Here is a 19,731-nt window from a genome sequence, read left to right as displayed (position 1 = left end):
TTATTAAAATGAAATGTACAAAGATATTTATGAAATCAGACAGGCAGTGAGAGGGAACAAAATGATTAGTTCTCCACACATGTAGTCATCTTTTATATCTGAGGATGAAGAAGCAGATGGTCTTGTTATCAGTTTGTATATTTGTCTGAAAAAAAGCAAACACCACAGGTGTAAGACCCACATTCCTTTCCACATGGCACGCATGTAAGAGTCTGGCTCTGAGTTTGTGATTGTAGATGCTGCTTATAGAGCCTGACACCATTTCATGATATTCCAGGGTGCACTGAATCTCTGAGCAAGAGACTACCCCATTTCTAGTAACCACACTCCAGGTCCATTTATCCAAGAACTTGATGTTGGCCTTGGAGGGGGTCCTCTAATGATTCTTTGACTTCATTCACTCAGAAATAATTATAGAATGATTACCATTGCCAGGCACTGTGCAAGGCACCTGTTTATGAAAAACTTGATCATGAACCCAGATCAGATACTTTGGATCTGAGGTGAAGACATAATAATAATTGCAATTCCTACCACATGGAATTGTTGTCATGGCAATGTTGACATCCTATAGAGGTACTTGGAATGGATACTGCATAGCTGCCCGGTGTGTGTCCGTTTCTTGAGAGATTCAGCTTGCTTCCTCAACTTTTGAAAATATGGTTATATGTATCTAGGAAAATCTTTGGCTGTAACGACAGTTTTTTTTGGTGGAGACATAAAAAGCATATAAACCTTGATTTTACATCTGTATATCTGCAAAGTGGTCTGGAATTTCTTACATGTTGTGTGTGAATGCTTCCAGAAGAGAGTTTTATCAGAAAACTGCTCAAAGTTACAACTCAAATTCAGGTGTCAGCAGCAGAGTGACACCTGAGGTTTGGGAACAGTGACTATCTATGGACCCCCTTGGAAGGCCGGCACACAAAATGGCTGCTCAAAAGCCAAATCCAACCTGCTGATGTATTTTGCTTGGCAAATAGCGTGTGTGTCTTGTGTTTCAAGTGTTTGTAGACAGAACAAACATTCTCTAGTTTTTACAATCTTTTTCGCTCACTCTTCTCTTATTGCCGTCTAATTCACGTGTTGATACTGGTTGACTGGCCTCTGGGTCTTCAACTTGGTCAGCTGACAGACATGGGAGGGAAAAAGAAGAGTAGGAACACCTGGAGCTAGTAAAAGAGAGGGCTAGAACGGCATAGAATGCAAAAGATGGGGAGCCCCGGGTGGAGGGTTTAGTCTGGAGCAAAAGTCCACTGAGAACAACATGGCGGTACAAGGAGCGGAGAGTGGAAGGATTTAGAGGAAAAGTTACTGATCTCCGTTAGGTATTCCACCCCAGGCACGTTACCTTCCTTATCCCCTTTAATAAATATAAAAATCTCTCACCAAGGGGCATTCTTACAATCAGGTTATAGTCAGGAAGGGGAGATTTGGAGGTTAAATACTTTTCCCAAGATGATGAGTACTAGCCAAAGACTGTAGTCTCAAGCCCAGGGCTATGTGACTCTGAAGGCAAACTTTTCCCACTTTCCTACCACCCTGGTTGTCATGATGGTTTTTGTTTTTGTTTTTGTACCCAGTCCAATTCTGGAGAAAATTAAAATACTTCTTGGTCACATTCTTTTTCACCTAAACTTAAAATAGTTTTATCATGTACTATAGAAAAAATGTGTATTATTGCAACCTAAATTATCCGTTTTATTGAATAAAGGATTGCCAGTGAGGAAGTCAGAATTATTTTAGTCACTAGGAATATTAACCCCTCAAATGTAGAAATACAGGCCAAAGAGCAGATCCAGGTGAGTTTGGGCAAGGGCTGCTCAGCCTATACAACATGAGCCATTCCAGGTTAAAAATTACAGATAGAATCAACAGTATATTCCTGATTTTTAGCCTAAAGGCAAAGCTAATGCTGCAGCCACAGAAGAGGTGTGTCAGGTCTTCGATTGCAGAAATATCTTCTCAGTAAAGTCACCAAAGAGATACTAAGAGTGGAAAAAAATGGCCTATGGTAGATCTAACGTAGCTTGCCAAGGAGAGAGAGAGAATGAGAGAGTTAGTTAATCATACAGCAGAGCACAAATATAGGGGAGAGGATGTCTTACAAACAAAGCAGGAGAGAAATAAAAAAAAAAGGGGGGTAAGTCCCATTAATAAGTCCATAGGATGATGAAATTAATTATGTCTGAAATCACAAAGATAAGAACTTTCTTTTAATGTGTGGTTAACAAGGCACTATCATAAAGGAAAATGTAAATAATTAGGAAATAATTAAGAGCCTATAAAAGGAGCTCTTGATAAAAGGTTGTTAAAAGACCACTTAGCGTGTTTGGACATATGTAAAACAGGAATGTGTGTTTCTATTAAGATGTTGGTGACAACAGTAGTTAACAGTATTTGTTGGTCTCTGAGGACTATTATGAAAATCCATAAGAAGTGAAAAGTGGTAACAAATTTGTTTTACTGGTGGGCTTTATAGTAGTACAGGAACTCGTGAGAAGCCTGTTTTACATCAAGCATTTCTTCTGATAAGTTGAATGACCTGAGTAACCCACTTGTGTTGGCTAGTCCCTGTTTGCCCCTCCAGATCAGCTTCCTAATTCTGCTCCGTGCCCTGGATTGCTGACCTGTATTAATGACATCAACAAGATTCCCCTGCCCTCTCACTTCTACTTGCACTTGGCTAATGGAGGCAGTAGCAGGAGAGAAGGGGGCAGAAGAAGAGCGTGGTCAGAAAGTTAATTCTTCTGGCCACCTCCTTACTGGGCCACAGTTCCTGGGCATGTATGTTATTACAGTTCTGGATGAGTTCATGCAACCATCCAAGGATGGTAAGAGCTCCTAGTGTTGGAGAGCTCCAGTGGGCTTCACTCTGATTCTTCCTGCATCTTTGTATCTTATCCCTTTATAAAAGCTCTCCTTTAATTCCCTATTTGAGTGTGCCTTCTGTTTCCTGACTGCTAAATCACTGAACTTCAATTTTGAAGTCAGGTCAGTCTACTTTACGGAGACCTTCTAAGAGCCTACAGAAAGGATTTTAAGTAAATTTTAAAATTATAAATTACTCTAACAAAATGTCAAAAAAGATATTATTGGCCAAAATGCAAAATGGAAACTGTCTTGAATGAGAGGGAAGCAAGGCCACGTGGGTGTTTACATCAGAGAGTTTGTAGAACGGGCAGTCTCAGGACACCCAGCAGTTGTCCGATGGCAGACTTTGCCTTGTCCCTTTGTCTTGTCTCATAGATTAATGTTGGGTTGGCCAAGAGAGGCTCAGTGTTAGGCTTCTAGGGCATGCCATGGGACAAGGTTGAAGGTAAGATTCTGGATGAAAAAGCACTAATTGCTGCAAATGGCTCATGCTGCTTCTTGTAAATTGTGCTAAGTTCCTGTGCACACAGAGAGAGTCTTACTTTGAAAACATTTTTCATCTGCATACATCCCTAGACATGCCTTAAAATTATGTATCAGCTTCAGGTCAGCACACTTAACTCCCTGTTGAAGCTGTTGGTTGGAGAAGAGGGTTCATATTCACATGGTATGGACAATCATGGCTTCAAATTGTCTTTAGCTGCTTTCATTTGGCACGATTCCAAACTACTTTCCACATACAGGGAGAGAGGAGGGAGCATCATAGGTCTTTGGAGTTGAAACAACTTCAGAAACAAGGTGAGTTCCTTCAAGGGAACCTCACAGTACTGCTCAACAGGCAAGGAATGGGGCTTGGGAAGAAAGGTCCCTTCCTCTCCTGAACTTCTGAAAGCCATGGAAGGAATCAGAGGCAGCATCTTATAAATACTTAACTGGTCCTTAGCTACAGCAGCAGGGACAACACCTTTGTTCAGTGCTTTTGGCTACTGGGGTAAGCCATGTGAATTGTCGCTTCTTGCCTTGCCCCTGGTCTCTTGGCCCCAGGGAATCCCTCCATTCTGTCCATTCCCATTACATTACAGGACAGCTTGGATTTTGTTTACATACTGGCCCCGTGTTTAATATGCTGAGCTCGGTGCAAAGCTTTCGCTAGGAATCATTAAATATATCAATTTCCCAAGTTAAAAGGCAGCCATAAAAAGGACAATCCGGTTGTGTTTTGAGTGTGCTGAGTGAAGTTGCTTCACCAGGCAAAGAATTTCAAAGTTTCAAGACTTCCAATCTATATGCTTTAATTATTGCAAGGTGAAGAAAGGCTTTTGGAGAACCAAGACATCAGTGTTATGAGATGGGCCGAGTCATTCAAGGCCTCATTAGCTCCCACCATTTTTCACACAACAGGGAGGCCAGTGGGCAGATATTAAAATCCTCGGGCTCTTTCCAAAAGAATCATAGTAAGATATATGCCATGGGATCCTTGAATTCAGTGCTTTCCTGAGGGGAGTAGTAGGTAGAAAACGGAGAGAAATTTTGCAAAGGCTTTTATATCTTATAAACACAAACTATACGAATAAAAGCATTGACACTGTGAACAATACAACCTTGTACATATATCCCCCCTCCTCTCGTGCCCCCCCTTTTTTTCTCTTCTGGAGAAACAAGAGCATAAAAAGGCAGAGAAATTGCTAGTTACTGAACAGAAATGGTGTTAGATCCAGCATTCCCTTCTTGGAGGCACTGTTATCCCCATGTCTTTCCAAGTATAGCAGCCTTGACAGAATGCTGCTCAAAAATGAACAGTCTGTATGCAGGCAACACTTTCGCTATAATCCCCTATTTAGTAGGAAAATAAGGAATTGCTTTTGCATGATTTGGTAGCCTCTGCCATAATATCGTATTACTGAAAAACACGCTATAGTTTCCTTTCCATAGCCCCAAATTGTCTTGTTTAACAATTTAAGGAGGAATTTAAACTAGGTCTTAACTCAAACTTAAAACAAATATTAACCTAGTTATGATTTAAAGCCAAATAATCTGTCCTAATGCATTTCCCTTGTGGGGAGGTACAGGGCAATTTAAAGAGATTTTACAAAAATAATAAATTCTATGTAAGGGAAACGGAAATCTACAATTCTTTTAACAGTGATTCACATTTCCAAGGAGCTGAAGTAGGGAGTCTCTGTTGGCAGACTCCATCGACTGCATGACCTGACATGGGTACAAGCAACCCCACAGGATATATTTCTAGTTTTGATGTAATCTGAGATTTTTTTTTTTTTTTTTGTCTTTAAACAATAAGCGAATCAAGTCACGGCTGAGTGGATGTAATGCTCTGGTATTTTAATGTATTACAATTTATGGCAGTATTTACTTCAGTCCTTGGCTTGCTGACACTAAAATTATCTTAAACAGGAATTATAACATAAAATTAGATTAGATATACTTCAACAAGTTTATCTCTAACAATAAATATATACAAATTCTGAAATGAAGTACCCTGCAATTTTCAGCCAGTGCTTAAAGTAATTACACATTCTGTGGTGATAACACATTTCGTTTTTTATTGTGCCACAAGCTGGTGAGATACCTCTACCACGCATGCTAATGCTAATTAGCAGATAAAGTGTAAATCTGAGGGAGCCTCAAATTCTGTTGCTTTGCCAGTTTTCTCTTGATTGGAAATTGCAGGCCGAATTTCCTCTCATTCTGACTTGGCCTATTCAGGCATTGCCTGAGATGTCTTTCTTCGGTACATTTTAATCCATCAGATCTGTTCGTCATTGAATGCCTTTCTGTTTGTTTTTCATTCAGCAGACTCAAACAGTTTCCTCTATAACTGCCTTTTATAATCAGTCATAGGAGAATTTCAAGTCTGCAGAACAATAGGTGGGGATGACATGTTTATGCCACGCTCCCTCATCCCTGTCGGAGAGGTGTTTTTGTTTAGCTGCTAATAAAGTGGCATTTTGAAATGTGTTCCTGAAATGGGAGGGAGGGAGGTATGCTCTGTAACAAGCTTTGTTTCCACTGATGCATCTGGAGTCCTCCAACTGGGGAGCACAGCCAGTGACGCTCGTTCTAGTGAGCCTTCGGAGGGACACTGCCGTTGGGGGGTGGGGGGGGGGACCGTCTACTCTGTCCTCTGAGGTGGCAACCTCCAGGATTTCAGAACTTTAATTCTGAACTTCTGTTGACTCTAAGCACAGCTTCAGGCACATTTTGTGACCTCTTTGCTGCAGCCCGAGTCTACCTTTGAGGTCAGTGAGCCGTCACATAGGAGGAGTTTTTGCTTTGAGCGGTTGGGCTTAATTTAATTTGAATTTACATGCTGGGCCTACAGCAAATATCTTTGGGTTTCATAAATTAAGATGTGCTCAGCAAGACCCTTCCACATTCTTTTTTTTATTTCCACCTGCCTTTTTGATTTCTACGTCGACACCAGTTACACAACAAAAATATCTCTCCCGCCACCCCCACCATCTGTGTGTCCTCAGTTCTGTCTATGCTTGCTAAATTCCTTGCCTCCTGCATTCTTGAGTGACTGTGTGTGAACCACCAGGACCCCAAAGATGTCATCGGCTGGGTTTAGAGAAGAATCAGAAGGCCTGGAAACATTTGGAATTCACGTGTGTATGTGGAAGAGTAGTTCTGCTTCTTCCGCATCTTGATAACAATGGGTGAGGACTATCAAAGTGCTGTGATTGCTCAAGAAATGACCTATGAGATTACATATTTATGCACAATGATAAAAATGAACTGGTTGCACCATGGTGTTTGTATTAGTTGGCTCCGGCTGCTGTAAAAAAAAATGCCATAGACCGGGTGGCTTAACAACAGAACTTTATTTTCTCACAGTTCTGGAGGCTGGGAAGTCCAAGATCAAAGAGTCTGTAGATTTGGTGTCTGGTGAGGACTCCCTCTCCCTGGCTTGTAGCCCGCCACCTTCTTGCTATGTCCTTACATGATGGAAGGAGGGAGGGGAAAGAGAGAGGGAGAGGGGGAGGGAGGGTGTGCTCTTACCTGTCTCTTCCTTTAAGGACACTAATCCTATCAGATCTGGGTCCCACCCTTAAGATCTCATTTAATCCTAGTTACCTCTCTAAAGGCCCTGTTGCCAATATAGTCACACTTCCACATATAAATTCGGGGTCAGGGGACACAAATGTTCAGTCTAAAACAATGTTTCTTTAGGCACCAAAGGTGCAGAAGAAAAGAGATAGTGATGTGGATTCTGAATATAAAAAAATTATCTTTTTGGACATGTGGTATGGCATTTAATTATTTAGAGTTATGTTTCTACCTTTATTAAGCTTTAAAAGAAATAAATAACATTAAGTTTTGTCTTTATTAAAGTTCCACTGTCATTATAGAAGATTTCAAAAATATAGCTAAGGAAAAAGAAATTATCTTTAGAAAACTCACCATTCAAAGAGTATCTGCTGATACTTTGGCGAATATCCTTCTAGAATTTTCCTTTGCAAGCATACACGTGCGCGCGCGCACACACACACACACACACACACACACACACACTCTATATTCTGTTTTTCAAATATGGATTCATATTTTGTTTGCATTTTAGAAATCTGCTTTTTCTCTCTACCAATATATCTTGAATATTTTTCCATGTCATTAAATGTTCTTTTATAACATGTGTTTCCATTTTTTTAATGAAAAAAAGTGATTTCTGCTGCAGAATTTCATGGTCAACTTGTTTAAATTTATGGCAAGAACATTTTTAATTGAAAGTGTATCAGAATGACATGCCCAGTTCTGGAGAGGAAGTGGACCAGCAGGGAGCAAAGCCCTGTAATCCGAGGACCTGCAAACACAAAGAGGACAAATCACTGAACAAATCAATATTCGAATACGTGGAAAAGTAACTGTGCCCCAGTTTCAAGCAAAATTCATTCTGTCTCTTGGAGACATTATTTGCAACAAGCTTGGAACTCAATAAAGTTTGTGTTCACTGATGTGATATGAAGTTGATTTAATAACCAAGGACCCTGCAATTTACTCAGCTGGCAGAAAAAAAAGCTGGTCCTGTGGTATAACAAATGTGTGAATCTATTGGGTTATGTGGGAAAGTAGCAATCAGCTGCTGTTTAAATACTTGTAGGGATTAGATGCCATCTCTTAAAATCAGTTTCATAAAAACACCTTGTAAATTTACTTTCTGAACAGCCCTTGTATGTCTGATGCAAGAATGCTAATTTGGTAAGGGGCCAGAAAGTGACTGGCAGGAATTTAAATGACAATAGGAACAGACGAATTGAAGCTAAAGATATCCACTGGTTAAGGAAGTGTGACTAGAGAAATTAAAATGTGGGAGAAAGAAGAAACCAAAGGTGAAGGAAGAACTATGACTCTGGTTAGTATAATTTAGAAAAGATGATACCAAATGGGATATCCAGGCATGTGTCTGGAATATTGTATGCATCTGGCAGGGGTCAAATACTTTTGGGACCATGACAAATGGTGCACTTTCAGTGGAGAGAAGAAGACATGATGGTGAAGATTCTGAAAACCATGGTATATTAAGAACATTTGAAGAGCTATGGGCATTTACTGGGGAAAAAGAATCATATAGTCAGCTACATTTATTTCATTTGAGGTCTGGTGAAATACATGCATACCCTCATTCTGTGTTATACCAGATGGCTCAACTGGGACCACGAAAGGAAAACTTTTCTAATGAAAGCTTCTTACAATGATCTCGTACTGGCTGGGTGACCATTCTGGGGTGTTTGAGGCATGTCTGCATTTGTAGCACCTGCAGTAGGAGATCTCTAACTTTCCTTTCGATTTAGGGTTCCAGGACCTCACCTTCACGCAAATTAAAATAAAAGCTCTTGGGTAGAGATGGATGATAACCCACCAAACATTTGTGTTCTCCTTGCGTGATGTGGAGCGATTGCTGGAGGGGAGCAGCTCAGCTAGCGGCTCTGTTTTCTATTCCCCTTTTAGGTGTGGCCTTATGACACCTCTTACCCATGGAACCAGCCTGGCAGGGAGGAGACTCACTTCTGGGGAGGGCTCTTAAGATACAGGCTGAAATTCTTCTTTCTCCATTTCCCTGTCTGCCAGTTGGACGCAGAATCCTTTGAAGCCTTGGGGATGGTGAGCTAGAGATGAAGGGAGCAGGTCCCTTAATCACCAGTCATTGAGTAAAACTATCTACCAATCAGGAACACTAGTTTTGGACTGTTATGTGAGAAATCGGTTTTTAAGGTGTTAAGCTGTTAAAATTGGGGGGTTTATTTGTTACAGAAGCTAAACTAAAGCTTTCATCTGGGCTGATTTTGGGTGGTCCTCTGTACAAAGAAGGATAGAGAAAATAGATCAGAGCTTCAACTAAAACAGTATAGGGTAAGCGCAGGATTGTACCTGGACAACTGGGCATGAAGAACTTTACTTTGCCTAGAACCAGAGGGAGGCAAGGAAGACAATAATAATGATGATAATTATTATTATCAGCTAACACGTGTTGGCACCGTACAGGGTACGTTACATTTGATCCTCACAATAACTCTGTGAGGTAACCAAATAGTTTCCCTGTGATCAAAATGAGTATACCGAGATTCAGAGAGGTTAAGTAACTCATCCAGGGTCACACAGCAAGTATATAGGTAGACCAGGATTTGAATGGAGTCCTTATAAAGGCATCATTAAGTTCTAAGCCAGTGACTTGGAGAAGATAAAACTTTTTAAATCCTGGGCCATACTAACTCTAGAGGGAGAACTGCAAGCAGGAACCTTTCTGTTTTGCAACAATATTAGAACTTTATGCCACAGTGTATTTTGCCCAATCTCTTCGGATAACATAAGATGGCTTGCTTTCTTGATTTTCCTGAAACTTGGCTCTTGCAGAGCTTCTTTAGATAACAAGAAATGCAGCCTCAATTAGAGCTCTGCAATGCACTCTAGAAGGAAACTCATCTGGATTCCCTTCACCGGGTAGAAAGTGCAGCTCTCAGCCAGAAACACTGCCTCTGACTAGCAAGGATCCCACACAGCATCCAGAATATTCAGTCCACCGACTCTCCACTATTTATCTTAAATCGGTAAGAGCAGCTTTCTCTGTGTGTTGAATTGTCGTGATTGACGATAAACATCAACTCGTTTATGTTCTTGGTACCGTGAACCTCTGATCCAGCTTTGGCTTCAAGAGCTAAGATGAAAGAAACCCTTTCTTACCTGCATTTAGCTGGCTGTGGATTCTCATCTCAGATGGTACAGATTGTACCATTTTGTTGTTTTATTCCTGCGTTGTACTAGGCACTGGAGGAATTCATATGAAGTTGCTGCTGAAACGAACTGAATTTTCTTGGTCTGACATTAGGTTCTGGGGGAGGCATAGAAACTACACATTTAATAAGATTCTCATGCACACTAAAATTTGAAAGTAAATACTTTAGAGGATGGTAGAAAACATGTTTCTGTAAAGTCTTAGTCTTTCTGTTTAAACACACAATGTGACATTTTCTGAGCATCTGTCCAATTATTGAGCAAATGCTTCTATTACATTTACTATGTCTAGAGCTCTCTCCCAGAAGCTAGAGATAAAACACCCTCCTGAAGCCTCCAGTCTAGTTCGGGAGACAGAGTGAACACCTACAGCGCAACCTAGTAAATTGTCGCTGTTTTGTTCTGATAGATCTAGTAAATTACTATGCCATGATACACTGATTTCCTAGTTAAATTTTCCATTAAAGCAGTAAGTATTATCTAAGGAATCTTTGTAGGGTTTCTCAACCTTGGCTGCCATTAGTGTCACCTGGTGAATAAAGACAGTCTTGATGCTCAGGCTGCATAAGGACCAATTAAATCCGAGTGTCTGGATTAGGATCAGTGCTTTTCCCCAGGTTTTAGTTTCAATTTCAATCTTAGCAGGATGTTTCTCTCCTACGCCTTCCCAAGTATCTGTACTTTGGGTGTGAGGAGGGTGCGTATTTCCCAGAGACATCCATCATCAGTGGGGCAGAGTTTCCATTCAGATCTGATAGAAGTCCACGTACTTGGCTCTCTGTCTGGGATTTGAGGTCCAACTCATTAATTAGCGTCCCCCACGTCCGCTATTGTATCTCACTGTAATTATAACAAGTTGGCATGGCTTGCGTTTGAGCAAACCTTTGAGTGATGTAGGCCTCCTTCTGACATTAAATTAGAAAAATAAATTTGCCGAAAGCAGAATGGAGGGGCTACCACAGAGCCCTCAACCAAATAGTCTATCTTTAGGAACATCACCTCCTATCTGTTTGTATAAACCATTTCAGGAAGTATTGGGGCTGGGATGATGAGAGAGGTGTAAAGCAATTCTACCAGCCACCCACAGGTAAGATGTTAATTACACTGGGTGAGAGCCCAACACCAGTTGAAAACTAGATCCATGAACACTAATACGGGTGATTTTCCACTGAAAAAATATTTTTCCATCCTGGGGGTTATGCTGCTGACCCGAGACAGGGATTTAATAGTAGAGCCATTTAGCTTATCCTAGATTTCTTCTTTGCCTAGGACTTCTCAAAGACCAGGCTCAGCCTAGTGACAGAATCTCTGGCTCGGAAATGCAAGGCTCTAACGTTCTCCATTGTTTGTGTGTTTCTCCAGATGCCAGTCCACTTCGGCCTGGGTGGTCCAAGCTTGCGTTGCAGGCAGCTGCAGAGGTTCCAGCAGGCTGGAAGCCTCTGACGCAACCTTCCTTGTGAGGACTGATTGGCCAAGAGCTGGCAGCCAGCCACTGGTGGTTTTTCTTTTTTTCTTTGCAGTGTTTGCGCTTTTATGTTTAAGCTGCTATGCTACCTTTACTGAGCTGAATGGAGGCAAAGTGTTTGAGCTTTATTTTCAAAACTGAGAAAGGTTAGTGAGAAGAAAGTGGTATCTCAGTTCTCATATAGGTCTCTAGTAGAAGTGATGGAAGTTTCTTTTTTTTTTTTGTGAGCACTTATAGATTCAGGCACCTCGGAGTTTTGTGATTTCCTTCTTTCTACTTTAAGCTTCTTAAAGTTAAGGCATCATTGATTAAAATAAAGAATGATACAAGGAGGCCTTGTGCTACTCTTCTTTTGCATTCTCTCACATTGCTAATAGAAGACTCAAACATAAATAGTACCTACTCTAAGGTGAGCCCCACCTTGATTTCAGAGACAAACCGAAGTTATTATATCAATGTTTCGCCTTTATGTGTTTCCACTATCCACTGAGGATATTTGGGCTTGAACGAAGGAATGGAAGAAATTGCTTTTTGGTTAGTGTCATCTATGTTCTAGGCACCTTCAACAGTCTGAACCAGCTGGTCCTCACAATAGTCCTATGAGGCAGGCACGCTCGCTCTTCTGACTTTACAACAGAGGACACTCAAGCTCAGAGACATTAAGCAGACTGGCCAAGGTTACAATATAGGGATGCCAGGAACTGAACTCTGACCATTGAGACTCCAAAGTTCATGCCTTACCATTGCCATCGTTTGCCTCCCTGGCCGGGTCTGATTTTGCAGCTGCAAATTCACAAGGCCAGTGCTCCAAGGGAGAAGCCATTTTAAATAGAAGGCCAAAACTTACTGTCTGTCTCATTCACCACCACATTCCCAGAGTGAGGACGAGAGTCTGATATTTATATACTAGATGCTCAGTAAATATTTTCTAAACAAGTGAACACTCTTCTTTTAACCTGAAACCTAACAGTGGTGTTCTTGAAACATGTAAGCTTTGATCTCAGTTATAGTGCTCTTTTGTTTTTTGTTTTGTGTGTGTGTGGGGGGGGTTGTTTTATTTTGTGGGTTTGGTTTTTTGGGGGTGTGGAGCTTAGAATCCTCTTCTATACTTTCTGAATTATGCTTAGAAAGAAATGAGAGACCCCATTGTTTTGTTCTAACTGGTGTAGTGAATGTCAGCCACTTAAGCCTTTTCTGTTGCCCCAAGGAAACCAACTAGTGAACAAATACCTAGGGGGGAAAATACAGTTCGTGTCTTACCTGATTTGGAAAGTCTTGTCTTGATATTCAGAGGCAAACTGGTGAAGTCCTGGCATCATGATATTTGGTGAGCATGTTTAAATATAAGACCTATTTAAAGAGACATGCCTTGCACTAGAAATGCCCATAGCCAATGTGTATGATACCAGGTTTGTCAGGATGCAATGTTTGCCTTTTTTATTTGTGGAGATACAGTATACCATAGGTATCAAGGGTTGAGAAATGTGTGACGGCATTGGATACCTAAATTACATCAAACCACTCTGGCATAATAGTGCGTACTTGTGCCCAGGTAGATTTACATAGTGGAAGCTGGAAGGTGGGAGAGCAATTTAAATTATCAGTGTTTTTGAAGAAGTTAAATAATCTCTTTGTAGAGTACTTTTCTTTAGACTGTTCTCATAAAATATAAAAAGCTTTCTATGGTAAAGATACCTTTTGCAACTCATTAGGACTACTTAATCTAATCTCTTCTTATAAACTATTTTTTGAAAGACTATTTAAGAGATTATATAGAAAGAGCACATTAATAATAATACCAAACAATAGATCTTTTTAAAATACCAGTCTTTGGTACAAAAAAGGGCTTTATCTGTATTATCTCAGAGATGGGTATTATTAATCTTTGGTATGAATACTGAAGCTCTGAGAGGTTGAAGGTAACACAGCCAGCAAGTTGGTTTTTTGTCCAGGTTTATCTGAGAGCTAAGTTCGTGGTAGGTCCGTATCTGCTGGTGACACTCTTTCCTGGTGGTACAGTGCAAGCTTTTTGATTACTGTGGTTTCTTTACTATTGTCCTTTCTAAAGTATAATAATGCATCTGGTAGATATTCTCAAAATATTAGTTTGTGCAGTTACTAAGTAACTTGGTCTCTGCATACTGAAGGAGGCCATTTAGGTGAAGATGCCCTATTGTATTTTGGCAGAGGGCTGCCAGATCCAGGAACCCCAATATCACTTTGTAAAAGCAGGATTAGATTGGGGGCCAATGAGATGATACAGGTCTTATATTTAGGTGGGAAAACTATGCTGGCCAGAAGCATATAGGAGGATGTCCTAATTTATGACTAGAGATATGACTTGAGAATGTTTTACAGAAAATATTCTCTCTCTCTCTTTGTGTTTGGTCCAATTTGGAAACAAATTTCAGTATGAGATGTGGAATAACATGGTGAAGAAGAGTGAGAAGTCCCTTCTGATACCAGATGTGTAGGGTTTTTCCCCCACACCAGGCAATTCTCCGAAAGCAGCTAGGTGTCCTACAAGTCTGTTCAATTCTTTTTTTTTTTTTTTTAAGATTTTATTTATTTATTTGACAGAGAGAGAGAGGGAGAGAGAGAGAGTGAGCATGCACACATGCAGGGGGAGTGGGAAAGGGAGAAGCAGGCTCCCCGCTGAGCAGGGAGCCCATGCGGGGCTCGATCCCAGGACCCTGGGATCATGACCTGAGCCGAAGGCAGACGCCTAACTGACTGAGCCACCCAGGTGTCCCAAATCTGTTCAGTTTTGACACTAACTGGAGTTAGCACAGACCCCACAGGCTAACGGGTCAGACACACAAAACCGCCCGCCAATCAGATGCCGATCACAACTGCAGCGATCCCCCTTATCTGTGGTTTCGATTTCGGCAGTCACCAATGATGCCCGCCATCGGAGGCCAGGGAGCAGACGGACCTCCTTCTGTCGAATCATCAGAAGGTCACTTGTAGGCTAACTGTACGTCACAACGCGTGCATCATTCCCTCACTTCCTCTCCTCCCGTGGTCATTTTATCACCTCGTATTGTCACAAGAAGGGTGAGTACAGTACAAAAAGATGCTTTGAAACAGAGAGAGAGAGAGAGAGAGAGAGAGCACGTTTACACAACTTTTCTTACAGCACAGGCATACCTTGTTTTATTGCACTTGGCGGGTATCGCGTTCTTTACCAATTGGAGGTGTAGGGCAACCTGGTGTGGACAAGTCTACTGTCACCGGTTTTTCCAACAGTGTTTGCTTACTCTGTGTCCTGTGTGTTATGTTTTGGTAATTCTCGCCACATTTCGAACTTTTCATTATTATATTTGGTTATGGTTATCTGTGATTAGTGATTATAACTTGCAGAGAGCTCAGATGATTGTTTAGCATTTTTTAGCAATAAAGTATTTAAATTAAGGTATGTAAAAATACAACATTGTTTAAAGACATAATGCCATTGTGCACTTAATAGACTATAGAATAGTGTAAACATAACTTTCATATGCACCGAGAAACCAAAAAAAATTCATTTGACTTGCTTTATTGCGGTATTTGCTTTATTGTGGTGGTCTGGAACCAAACCTGCAAAATTGCTGTGGTATGCCTGTATATTGTTACAATTGTTCTGTTTTATTATTGGTTATTATTGTTAATCTCTTACTGTGTCTGATTTATAAATTCAGCTTTATCGGAGGTATGTTTGTGTAGGGAAAAAACATCCTGTGTATAGGGTTCAGTACTATCCACAGTTTCAGGCACCTGCTGGGGGTCTTGGGACTTATCCCCTGCAGATAAGAGGGGACTATTGTAGTGGATCCCCAGGTCACCCACAACATCTGTCCTACTTAGCTGCAAATTGGAGGTTCCCATGACCCCCCTCCTTGAATTTGATTATTTGCTAGAACACTCGGAAACACCTTTCTTACCTCTGTCAGTTTATTGTATAATAAAGGATACAGATGAACATCCCGATGAAGAGATACATAGGGTGAGATCTAGAAGGGTCCTGAGCCCAGGAACTTCTGTCCCAGTGGATATGGGGTGGGCCATCCTCTCAGTACATGGATGTGTTCACCAGTCCGGAAGCTCCTCAAACCCCATACTATGGGATTTTTATGGAGGCTTCCCTGTGTAGGCATGATTGCTTTTTAACTCCATTTCCAGCTCCTCTCCCCTGTTTGAAGGTCTTTCTGGTGACTAACCCACATCCAGGAGCCATCATAGGGACCCAGCAAGAGTCACCTCATTAGGACAAAAAAATGCTAGAGTCACTGAGGAAATCACAAGAGATTTAGGAGCTCTGCATCAGCACCCCTGTTTACAAGGGTTTTAAGAGCTCTGTGTCAGGAAACAGAGGGTGGCAGAGTCCAATATATATTTCCTGTTCCTTCACTTTGGGCCAGACTTTTTTTTTTTTTTAATGTCAGTAACAGAATGAAATTCAACCTTTCTTTTCCTATTCTCCATTGTCCACCCCATGTCACATTCCAGTTGCCATGCTACTGAGCCCCCAGTTTATCTTATATGTCTATTCATTTTCACTGGTGTCAGGTATTTGTTCCTTTCTGACACCTACCTTGGTACACATCTTACTTTGTGTCTATGATGACTCTAGGTCATGCATTACAAAAAGGCTTATTGAGTAGCTGCTTTAGTAACCTCATTGTTTCCTGTGTGTTTTATAACCTAGTTTAATACTGTATTAAGGATGCTTTATTTATTTTACTATGCCAAAATGTGTTCTTTACTCTATGCCCAAATATCCATTTTAGGGTTATTTATGCATTTGGAGGGCCATAAATTTAAAAATGTTCAATAGAATTTCCTTAATTTTGATTCTTTGAGAATTAACAGTAATTTTTCTGCAGTTTCCAGACTTGAAGAAGTATTTAAAACTGATAAGTTAATTTTTCTAACTGTGCTTTATAATTTGGACTTTTTTCTAGTTCCTACGTGGTTCTTTTCCTCCCCCTCCCCTTCATTTAAGTTAATGTAATTTATTTTATGTGTGCTTTGATGACAGATAAATATATGTTAAAAGAGATTATTATATTATTATACCATGTATTTTATTAGTGTTTACTGTTATTAAGATTAATCACCAATATTCATAATAGAAGATATAGTTTGCAAGTGCTTTTGCCTACAACATTATTACATCCATTTAACAGATTGGGAAATGACACTAAGTGAGAGATGACTGGTAAATAGCAGGGTAGCAATGTCAAGCTGGATCTTCTAACTCTAGAATATTTTTTTTCCAATATGCCACATTGTTTTCTTGAGAGTTAGACTCTATTTATGTATAGGTAAAAATAGGTGAATCTTATGAACTATGAGATCAAGATCACTCATTTACCTGAGACTCCCTGTTTAATGAAAATGTAACATTCATTTTTGGGCTCGCATTGCATATGATGCTAGGTAGACACATGGTTATCTTCTTTAAGAGTTACGACCTTGACTTTCTAATCCTTTTTGTTTTTTAAGGTTTTATTTATTTTATTTTGAGAGAGAGAGCGTGAACACGAGCGGGAGTAGGGGAGGGGTGGGTAGAGAGAGGGGGAGAAGCACACTGCCCAAGGAGCAGGGAGCCCAATGCGGGGCTCCATCCCAGAACCCTGGGATCATGACTTGAGCCAAAGGCAGATACCCAACCGATTGAGCCACCCAGATGCCCCTTGCCTCTCTAGTCTTAAGATTAAACACTTCTTTTGGTTTTGATATAGTAAAGAGCAGAGGAATTGTAGTCTGTGTCTTCCTGTGATCTTGAGCAATTTTCATAACTTTTCTGAACTTATTTTCCTCATTTGATATAATACTACAGTGAGTGGCTGTGAGGATTTGATAAACATATAAAATGCGATGGAATATGCCATACACATCACATGTGGTATTATTATTGCATTCAGATTGCATATTACTTACAGGGTAGATTTGTAAGAGTTATCGGATGAACAAATTTTATGTTCATCACGGAGCAATTCATTGTATCACTCCAAGATCCAACATCACTCCAGAACTTTTGGTCGTTGGCTTAAAGGGATCAGAGGCCATTCAGTGAGCTATTCAATTAGTTGACTAATACCTTAAAAACTGTCGACCATATTTTAATTCAAATGAGGAAACCAAGCTCAGAGAAGTAGTAGTAAATGATTTGACGTCACAGAGCAAGTTAAGTGAGAGAAAACAAACAAACTTAGGTCTTCTGGTTCCAAATTGGTGCGCAATATCCTCAGTGGAAGTCACGTGGTACTAAGTGTGTATCCCAGTTGAGAGATAACTCAATTAACATGTTTATTTTCAGGCATTTCACATTTATTCCCAGGGTGGGGACTCACAGGTGTCCCACATGTAAGGTTGTTTCTTTAGAGACTAAAACAACTTTCCAGTTATCTTAACCTAGACATTCTGGTCCATTCTTGGCTGATGTAACTACTTACGGTTACTGCCTCAGTGGGAGGGTTTCAGGTACTCCTTCCTCTCCGGGAAGAGAATCATTTCCTGATATGAAGGGCTTTCCTAAACCCAGACACCAACCATCTGAAGGCATAAGCAATGTTAGTACCTTTCTCTTCATATTTAGGATAAAAAAGTGGTTGCATGTAGAATTCATAAAAGTAGCATGAAACAAGTATTTGGATTCATCCATCAGCATCTGCCCATGCATTGAAACTGTTTACATGGGTGACTGAGGGATTTGACGCAAATAGCTTTAGGAATCACAATACGGAAACTCTCATGCATGATTAGCAGTCCTCAATGTTTTAGACAAATAGAAAATAATGCTAATTTGCTTCTGTTTACTTATGAGGCCAAATTGATAAACCTTATGAGCAGGAAAGAATGATTCATTTAGCAGCATTCAGGAGTTGGTAGTATTTCATTAAAAGTGTGTAGTACTTTTTCCTTGTTGCAGTATTTGTATTTTGGGGGGCCTCTTTTCAGCAATCTTGAAAGCTGGTTCTCAGTTACTGGCACACTTACCTCCTTTAATAATGGCAATGAATGTTCGTTCACTATGTGTCTTTAACAGGATTGAATGCAAGAAGCCTACAGGGTAAAGGTAATAAACTTTTAAGATCATGATTATTATGAATGGCTTCAGTCTTTTAGATAGTTCTATAAAAGGTTTTTCTGTGACAGGTGAAATTCCGGTCAACTGAAAAGGTGATCTTTTAACTCAGGTACTGTGGGACATATCTTAAAGGTTTTTTTTTTTTTTTTTTTTTTTCTTCCATGAATCTTTGCAAAGCATGTAAGTCTGCATAGGGGAGAAACATCTCTATAGAAAACATGTTCAAGTGACAGGTTTTTATGGTCTAGACATTCCAGAATTTCATAAGATTTACAAGCCTCCAGTAAAATGTGGTAGAAAAACTCATAAAACTCCAGTGGCTTGAAATGAAACATTTCCACGAAGTGGAAATCAACCTGCTTTGATTGAAACACAGTTCAAAGGGAAGTAAACCATTGTGATGCAACAGTGCTTTTTTTTTTTGACATCCTCTGCCACTCTCCTCCATTGCCTTCTTATCAGTAAAAATGACATACAAAGAAGCCACTTATTTATTAGAATAATTAGAAGTTATTTATTTATTATTGTGATCCTGAGACTGTTTGTTTTTATTTGGTATATTAGGAAAGAATATTGGTTCCCTGAAATAGTATTTTGTTATACACACACACACACACACACACACACACACACACACTTGGGCATACAATGCACACTTTAGACTTTCACTTGGAAGAGAAGCACTGTGTAAGTCTCATTCTAATTTAGGGAAGACTAATTTATGTCCGTTGTAAATGTAGTTTCAGTGTTGGATCATGGGCATGTTTTTAGTCAAGCTGAATCCTTTCCCATTAAATTTATTGTGTGCTGTGAGTTTGGAAACAGGTATAGGGGATACAGTTAGTTTTGGTTCTTCTTGGTCAGAGCCTTATAACATTTCTTCTGGGGGGTGGGTATGTGTGTGTGGATGGTGGCAGTGGTGGTGAGATGTACATCTTTTAGTCCTTATGTGTATTCCCTTAGTTGATTTCTTTTCTTATTCTTATTTCAACAGAAACGATCATTATGGCTAAGGGCTGAACAGAGAGAGAGAGAGAGAGAGAGAGATGCCATCAGGAGATTTAGTAGG

The 19,731-nt window shown here is 40.2% G+C and overlaps 2 long non-coding RNA genes across 3 annotated transcripts in view; one reads left to right on the top strand and one right to left on the bottom strand.

Moving 5' to 3' along the window:
- Window positions 1–7,565: 7,565 nt before the first annotated feature.
- LOC141372758 (uncharacterized) lies at window positions 7,566–12,933 on the bottom strand. 2 transcript variants are annotated; one of them, XR_012378160.1, is made up of 3 exons: window positions 12,848–12,933; window positions 10,072–10,219; window positions 7,566–7,696 (listed from the first exon to the last, which is right to left on the bottom strand). It is a non-coding gene; the product is annotated as an uncharacterized lncRNA (long non-coding RNA). The 2 variants fall into 2 exon arrangements; XR_012378159.1 differs by lacking the exon at window positions 7,566–7,696 and adding an exon at window positions 8,944–8,999.
- Window positions 12,934–14,605: 1,672 nt separating this feature from the next.
- Window positions 14,606–19,731, top strand: part of LOC141372757 (uncharacterized) — a 191,407-nt gene continuing 186,281 nt past the window's right edge. The window contains exon 1 of the long non-coding RNA XR_012378158.1: window positions 14,606–14,644. This is a non-coding gene — a long non-coding RNA (uncharacterized lncRNA). The remainder of the gene's footprint in view (window positions 14,645–19,731) is intronic.

The sequence above is a fragment of the Callorhinus ursinus genome, unplaced genomic scaffold (assembly GCF_003265705.2).
Source record: "Callorhinus ursinus isolate GAN/ISIS: 27379988/994484 unplaced genomic scaffold, GSC_fseal_2.0 scaffold5, whole genome shotgun sequence".
Taxonomy (NCBI): Eukaryota; Metazoa; Chordata; class Mammalia; order Carnivora; family Otariidae; genus Callorhinus; species Callorhinus ursinus.
Note: the sequence above shows the minus strand (reverse complement) of the source record. Positions and strands in the feature narration are given on the sequence as shown.